Source organism: Toxorhynchites rutilus, chromosome 3 (assembly GCF_029784135.1).
Source record: "Toxorhynchites rutilus septentrionalis strain SRP chromosome 3, ASM2978413v1, whole genome shotgun sequence".
In the NCBI taxonomy this organism is placed as follows: Eukaryota; Metazoa; Arthropoda; class Insecta; order Diptera; family Culicidae; genus Toxorhynchites; species Toxorhynchites rutilus.
The window spans coordinates 43,811,669-43,820,639 of NC_073746.1; the positions used below are offsets into that span (position 1 = coordinate 43,811,669).

At 36.9% G+C, this 8,971-nt stretch overlaps 1 protein-coding gene across 3 annotated transcripts in view; it reads left to right on the plus strand.

The window, feature by feature from the left end:
- The window catches only part of LOC129774839 (calmodulin-lysine N-methyltransferase), a 64,425-nt gene that overhangs the window by 44,148 nt on the left and 11,306 nt on the right, over positions 1-8,971 (plus strand). The gene's annotated exons all lie outside the window — the stretch shown is intronic.

Genomic DNA, 8,971 nt, shown 5'->3' on the forward strand with positions numbered 1-8,971 from the left:
GATTGGAATAACCATGTTCATATCGGGCTTCTGTGTTACATGTAGGCCAATCTGTCAAAAATTCGTTATAAAACATAGTGATATAATTTTCTTCGGGGATATAGGCTTTCAACTTCCTAATGCCCTAGATTTTCTTTATGTTGATCTGAATTTTTCTATCTGGATGTGCAGGATTGACAGGGAGACTCAATTGTTCCAGGTCATTTGAGCCTTTCGAGAGACTGCTTTCCAATGAAATAGTTGTTTTCTTGTAGTGCAACAGCCACTAGGATTTGTGGTCCGCAATTTCCTTCGCCTCAACGATTTGCCCATCAAATCTGTTGTCCTCTGAAACCGAATTGATAAGATTTGCTCACTGCTGTACTTTGTAGACGCGATCTACTTTATTGATCTTCCTCTTCAGGACTACAAAGTCTCTGTCATGGCGGGAAAGAACGTCTTCCAATCGAGAAACATTGATTGCTAGCCTTGGAACTCCCGAAGAATACACTCCTTCAGGAGTGATATTGCAACAGTTTTTGGCGCGTCTAGATTATAAGATTGCTAAATGACGACTATCCTTATTGATTTTTATTCAAGCTGACAAACCTACAATTGCAATCTGTTCCTACTTCTACATCTGGAACATCCTCTCCCTCCCAACTCTTGTATGCCGTTCCTTCCACTCTTGCCCTTTTCCGCTTTATATTCTGCACCTAAACTAGCGTTGGCAGAAATGATGCCATTTCGTGTGCTGGAGAGTTAAATGCGCAAATAATGAGCTGTTTTAAAGGCTTAAAAATGGTTTGTATGTATGCGAGCAGACATTTCTTTCTATTTTCTTTTCTCATTTCATTTGGGATTGTGCCAAAAAAAAGTCCACACGACGTCAATGGGGATCGAAACAAGGCCGGCTGGAATGCAAAGCTATTTCCCACGACCACGCTATCCATATAGCTGCCAGCGCTGTTATATTTAAGCGTGATAATATTACACCCCATTATAAAATGAAGTTGGAAAGTGTTATCTAAGAGAATAAAGAAGAACATGAACGAGAATATATCTTTCTCTGTCTGGGCCGTGTATTTGGCAAGCTATACGAAAAGCTTTCATATGCTTTCATTTAAATGTGTCTCCTGTTTCGATCGCTCATATTGGCTCTAGCATATATATTACAAAAATGATATACATGTATTGGGGAGTAGAACATTTTCCGTTATTTTTCAGCTCATTTAATGTGATAAAACGTTCAAGGCCCTCATTGACCATCTTTGTGTTGTTACAGAATAACTACGTCCACGCAACAATCATCAGCGATGAAGGTCGATTCACGGTCGAAATAAGATCGATTCATCCATACAAACTGCTCTGCTCTGCAAGAAACATCGGGCTGCTATTTTATTAATAACTCAACAATGATCATATCAACTGTCTCCGCTGTCCGGTCTAACTGGACAATGGAAGAACAGAACGAATACTCTTACGCCTAAATGGTGTAAATTGTAATGTATCATATGCAATGGTATTTTTTTTTAATTCAAATCGTTTATTTTTACAGGCTCAGTTACATAAGTTTAAAGGAGCCGAACTCCTTACTGTATTGTTACTAGTATATATACATTTTTCCTTAATTCTAATGTTAATAATATAGGAAACCGATTACTCGCGGTCGACTCGAGTTTAGAGTTTTCTTCAGGAAAAGGAGGGGATATGAGGATATGTTGACAATGATCTCACTCACACTCTCAATCACACTCATCACACTCAATTCTTAAACCTATCTTATATCTAATATGTATTTACATTTCATCTTATTCTTAAGAAGGGATCCGATCTCTCACAAAGGAAAGGAAAAGGAAAAACTAAGGCTATAAGGACAATCACACACGAAGATAAGGAATACATATATTTGGGACATATAATCAAGGTCTAACCGAGCCAACACGTCTCTCACCGGCACCATGGGCTGCCTTCCTCGGGCCCGAAGGGTGTCTTCTAAATTCGATCTGGCGACAAGATACAGCTCGTTCGACCAAACAACGTGCTTGATGTCGTGGTAACCTTGGCCACAAACACAAAGATTGTTGTCGGCAAGATTAATACGAAAGAGTAGCGCGTCTAACGAACAGTGATTGGACATGAGTCGGGAGAAGGTGCGAATAAAGTCCCGACTCAAGTCCAGACTTTTGAACCATGGTTTGAGGCTAACCTTAGGGATAATTGAGTGGAGCCACCGGCCCAATTCATCTTCGTTCCATTTGCGTTGCCAGTTAACAATGGTATTTTTACGAACTAAAGAATAAAATTCATTGAAGGCGATTTGACGCTGATAAATTTCGCCTTCAATTGCACCTACCTAGGCTAATGAGTCAGCCCTCTCATTACCCGGAATTGAGCAATGTGAAGGGACCCAGACAAAGGTAATGACATAACAGCGTCTGGATAAAGCACTCAAAATTTCTCGTATTCTCTCAAGGAAGTACGGCGAGTGCTTCTCCGGCCTCACTGAACGGATAGCTTCGACAGAGCTAAGACTATCCGTTACAATGTAATAGTGTTCAACAGGCGACGCTGTCCAGCGCCCAGTGTATCGCTGCCAATTCAGCAATATACACTGAGCAAGGATTCTGAAGACTGTGGGAGGTGCTAAAAAATTCGTTGAACACTCCAAATCCTGTGGACTCATTCATAGAGGACCCATCAGTAAAGTACATATTATCACAATTGATATCCCCATACTTTGCATCGAAGATCGTTGGAACGATCCTCGATCGAAGATAATCTGATGTTCCATGGATATCCTGCTTCATGGACAGATCATATGCAATGGTATAGAAGAAATACTATTACGCCGAAAAATAGCAACTGTGTAATGTGCTAATTATAGATATGGTAAACATGTGACATGTACACGATAAAAATTCGGCTCTGTTACAGCTAAAATGCTAATGAGCCTGAAATAAACAAATGGGATAAAAAAAAAATGTAATAAATCGGGATGCCATAACTTGTGCTAAAAATTAACTTTGGGTGTGCTGTCCGCTGAACATTTCGAGGTCGTGTCTTGGTCGCAATCCGAATTGGAAAATATTCCGATTGACTTGTGTTGCGATGCTGACTTTTTCTGAAATTTTGATAGGAGACGCAGGGACTCAAAAACTGTCAAAAAGTCTATTTTGATAAAAGTGACGCCTATGGTGTCTCACAAACAAACGATTCAATTGATATACCTAATTTCGACAAGTTACTGTCAAAGCTCTATGGAAGTCGAAGGCAGGCCACATGGGTTAAAAATCTTTCTCATCTGTACTTTTTCTTCCGAAAATCTGTATCAAAAATCTGTACCATCGAGAATATTCGTTGTAGAGAAAAATGCATTTCATTAGCATAAAAAATACTCATTTATTTACTCAAATACCACATTCACATTTCATTCGTCATTCGTTGTTTGATGATGCTTATACATAGGTTTTCTGAATCTATCATTTATTAAAAGTTTCGAGCTGCCGCACAAAGCGATACTGAGGCGTAAAAGTCATCATGTACCTTAATGTAGCTTTGTTCAAATGTAAGAGATTTCACTCGCGGAAAAAAATCTGTACCAATCTGTACTTTTTAACGAAAATCTGTATTCTGTACCGTACAGAAGCTGTACCAAAAATAACGAAAAAATCTGTACTTCTCTCGATGAATCTGTAAGTGTGGCAACACTGGTCGAAGGTACGGTTTTTCGTTGAAGCAACTCTTCCGATCATATGGACACGAGAACTTGAGGTATCAATCGTATTCTTAAAAACTAATGTTATTTAAAACTTTGTAAAATACATTTTTTTTTCGAATTAACCCTCTAAGACCAAAATTTTTTAATTGTCCAAAAAATCCCATTCCAGTTTTATCTCGAATTTCGGACTTTCATCATGAAATACTCCTAGCAGAAAGCTGCCAGCATAAAACCAATGTGTATGTGTGATAGATCTGTGTACTCGTGGCCGAGTGGTTAGCGTCTCACATTATCATGCCGGGTGTTCGGGTTTGAATCCCGTTCTGGCCGAGGGATTTTTCCATCAAAGAAATTTCCTTCGACTTGCACTGTGGTCACGCGTATTCTAGAGCTTGCCCCTCGGAATACATTTCAGGCGTGTTATTTGGCTTAAGAAATCTCAATTAAGTATTAATAAACGACGCTAGTTAATGCATACGTTGAGACGGCAAAAGTTTCACAGGGAACGTTAACGCCATTCAAGAAGAGATGTGTGATAGATGAAAATATTCTAAAGACGTTCTAGTGGGGGTGTTTCACTTTTTTTTTACTGGAATGAGAACAGACACAGAACTTTTTTTTTATGATGTGGATGAGATGGACATATCGTGGGGGTAAGACGGAAACGTAAAAATTTGGCGCCCACTTGAGGAATAATTTTATTTTCTCCCATCGTTTGTCCATCCAGCGGCTGAAATGTAAACAAACATGGAAAAAGAAAGGGATTACAAGTGGTTTACCAATCATAAACTGTCGGTCTTATTCTCACAAGTAGGTGTCCGTTTCACCCTACCATTACTATTGAATATTTTTTCACGTATGAAATACTTTATCTATTTGGTACATTTCTAACAACGTTCCGAAGTTAATTTACCTACCGATATATAATTAACAGTGTATAAAATTTCGAAATTCCTTTGCGAGTAATTGGTCCCCCTGCTATAAACAGTAGAATAAGTTGAAATATAAATACACTATAGATATACGAATAGATTTAAGAATTGAGTTTGATCATCAACATTTTTATAATCTCCTTATAACCCATCCTTGTCCTGAAAAAAAATGTCACCCTTCTAAACTCGAGTCAACCGCGAGTAATCACTTTTCTACCATACTTACCATAGAATTAGGAAATTGTTTATATATAGTTATAAAAAATATAGTTAAGGATTCGGCTCCTTAAAACTTATGTAACTGTAAAAATAAAAGAATTAATAAAAAAAACTGTCAACCATTATAACTTACCGCAAAGGAGTCTACCCAGCAAACATTAATAAGTATAATTTTGCACGTGTCAAGTCTTACAAGAACTCCTGATAAATCATAATCGCATATAATATCAATCAAAGTATGTATCGTGTATATTTGAAATCGCATAAAATGTAGAAACTCGATTTTATATACCATTTTCAAATTAAGTCGCAATTCGGTATAATAAACATCAATTTTATGATGTACATTGTCGTAAAATATATTTAATCCGCATTATATGCGTATATTACGCTGACGCAGTTTGTGTGTCGTATAAGCGTATGATTTAAATCGGTTCAGTACTGTAGAAAATCGTGTTGCATGCTGAAGAAAATCATGAAACAGTAAATCATATTAGATCCTAATAATGAACATATTACATCATATTGAAATGTCAATGAAATGCTGATGCACTCGAAAGTTTTAACTGCTGTTGCATTAAATTTCAGATAGCCGAGCGAGATATCTGGTGGATGATAATTCAAACGACCGGAGTTCGAACCCACATCGGAGTTTTCACCAAACATCAATCTGTGCCATTTTAAACATTCATATTCCACTCCCAACACAAGTCAATCAAACAATTATTATTTCTACAAATATAAATATTCATATATAAAAATGGCGATTCGTGAGGCTATAATAAACATTTCACGAAAATATTTTGCGCTTTTTGTTTTTTTCTATGTCTGTAATAAATTGTCCACTCCACTTTTTCATGCATATGCCAGTTAGGCGCATTATATGCCAACCAAATTTTAGGGCATATGATGTTATATATACGCTTGTTATGAGATTTATTGTTTGCTGGGTAACCCCCTTTGTTCGTATTAACCCCAGTTCCCCTATATTGTTCACTTTTTTCACAAAGTATTGGAGAAGCGTGTAACACGCACAGTGCTCCCGTGGCCGAGTGGTTAGCGTCTTACATTATCATGCCGGGGGTTCGGTTTCGATTCCCGTTCTGGCCGGGAGATTTTTCGTCAAAGAAATTTCTTCCGGCTTGCACTGTGGTCACGCGTATTCTAGAGATTGCCACTCAGAGTACATTCAAGGCATGTTACATGGCATAGAAATCTCAACCAAATAATTATAAAAAAATGACGCAAGTAATACTACGTTGAGACGGCAAAAGTTCCACTGGGAACGTTAAAACCATTCAAGAAGAAGAAGAAGTTATACGTACCCTCTAAGCGAGAATGTATTTATGTTGACCGTGCTCTTAAAAATAAAGGTAAAAACTACGTCAGTACGTAGATTAGTTAACCCTTAGTCATTTGTAATCGTTCTGTATTTTAGATACTGAATAACAAAAGTGCTACGAATTTTATTTGGAATCAAATTTCAAATTTTATATTTTTCAATCATACAGTGTTAAATGGTCCAGCAGAAGTATAATATGCCCTTAAGCTGTTTCTCTCAGAGACTATAAAGCTCAGAGAAACAGCTTGTATGAATCAGAGATTTCATCAATCAATTCACTTCATGCCCACCAGCGAAGAGAAGAAACCGTTTCTCCGGTGAGAGTGTTCTTCCAGTATTCGTGCATTGATTCTTCAGTCCGCGCGCTTTTTTCCCTACTTTCTCTGAGCACATAATATATATGCCGGATGTAGAGACATGTTTTCATTTTGAAGACATTTAATTTTGTGGAAAAAATACTGAGGACATTTCAAAGTATGTGAAAACAATTGTTTAAATCACTCAAACTTGAACAAGATTTAGAAATATCGTGATGATTTGCTCATTTTTGTTCATTATGATTACAAAAATCTCTGCACGACACGAATGAATGTCTTCAATTTATTCGTGTCATGCATAGATTTTTTTTCAAAAATCATCTGGCATCCCTCACATAATAATTTATTTAAGCTATTTCTCTCGTGAGATTGTTATCTGGCCGAAAGCGTGCAAATTGCCCCGATCGAGGGTATGCCGTACTGCCCGATGGTAAGCTGATGCGGAAAATATCTAATTGAGAAGGAAATGAATCTTTTCTTACCTTCATCTGAGATATCCAGTGGGAATATGACTCAATGAATAAAACTCACAGTTATCGCCTCTGAAACGGTTTCAAACAACAAAAACCTTATAGAAATGATGTAGAAAATTACATCGAAAATCGCTTCCAGAGAAAATTATTTTTCTTATTTTTGACATAGGACTATGTCTTTGATTTCTATATAGGGGGTAACTCTACGAGAAATGTAACGATTCATTAAGAGTTTTCAAACGCATATTACTCAAAATCGTTATTGCGACATATGTTGTGTTGTATACCATTAGACAAGAAATTTATCCAGCATTTTTTTGGTTAAAACATGAACAGTGAATATAGTGAAAAAGTAAACAATTTTACGATTACAATGGGTATGTTTTTTTTTATTGCACTAACAACTCGCTTTCCATCCTGACGCAACGAGCAATCTGTTTGCCTACATTCGGACGTTAGTTCACAATCTTAATCGATGCGTATTATGAATTATTCTCCATTTGCCGATAATAGGCATTTATCAATTGTTGCATTGTATGTTGTCCAATCAATTCATGTTCAATTCACGTTTTTATCGTGTAGGTTTTGCTACTATCAATTTATGCAATGTTGGTCCAGGATATCATGAAATCGAGCATGTAAAAATGCTAATAATTAATTGAACTGGCTGCTGTTTTCGAGGTTCGAAAGGGTTTACCCACGCATATCAGATTATGATAGCTTGAGTAGTCGCGATCTTAATATATTTATGTCTTCCTTAGAGGTCCACTTTACTTCCTCGAATTCTACAGTTCACTACAGCAGCTACACGAACTTCCTGAGAGAGCACTAATGGCCATAGGATACTTAATATACATCACTTGGCCATAAAGTTATTACAACCCTCTACAATGTTTCGGACAATGTGGCAACGAAGGAGAAAATTTTTATTTTATATTTTTATCTATAACATATTTCTGTAGTCATAGATTGATTTGACTTAGGCTTAAATTTATGTAGATCATAACTATTTAGACTTGTGTTTAAAAATGATAAATGATGACTTCTTGTATTCTTCTGTATAATTGAATAAACAGAAGAAAAGGGTAGTAATGGCTTTAATAGTATTTTTGTATATATTTTTGAACAGAATGTGGTTTCGAATTCTTCCACGTTATCACATCTAACCCGTCTAAAAGATACAAGTTCATACAGGAAACAGGAAACAGTAGGGCTTCCATTTGATGCTGATTACAGATTTTGATCAATGAACAAACTCAATTCAAATGCAATTACTACACACAATTATAGTCCTATGTCAAGTTTACGTCCGTGCCCCTAGGCTCATACCCATCACTTTTTTTTAAATTATGTTACAAATGTAAAACTTTCATGGTAGGACTTATACCTATAACCTTTGCATTTCCTATTCTTGCTGGTTTACGAGAAAATTGCCCGGCAGGCACGTTTTAGACACATCTCCTCTACGTCAAATCTGCATATAATGAATCAATTTCATGAATTTAATTTTATCGAATGCTACAAAATGAGTCGCTTTGTGCGTTCATATCAATATTTTTTCACTCATTTGGAAACGTTTAGTACATTCATCGGTAGCCAATGAATGAAAGCAGCCTCGATAAGAGAACCATCAATTATCGAAGACAGTGGGCGCAGGGCTTTCACGATTCAGCTCACAATTGCTTATCGAGTTTAGTTGCGCTTGATGCGCTCAATTGACATATCATTCTGGATTCCATGGCTATTCCCGTAGGAATTATTTGTGTACATGCACGAAACGGGTGCATATATTGAGGTTGGGGCTTGAGAGATTTTATGGATTTGGAAAGTTGAATTTCATTAGCTCCGCACTCAAGTGCTTCTGAATGGCGTTTCAGATCCGCATCAAGCCCTAGGGTACTCATGAATTCAACCACTGTAGTATTAAAAGGTTTTGGATATAAATAAACTGATGGAAGCATTCCGATGTGTTCTCTTCTTCGTTGCAG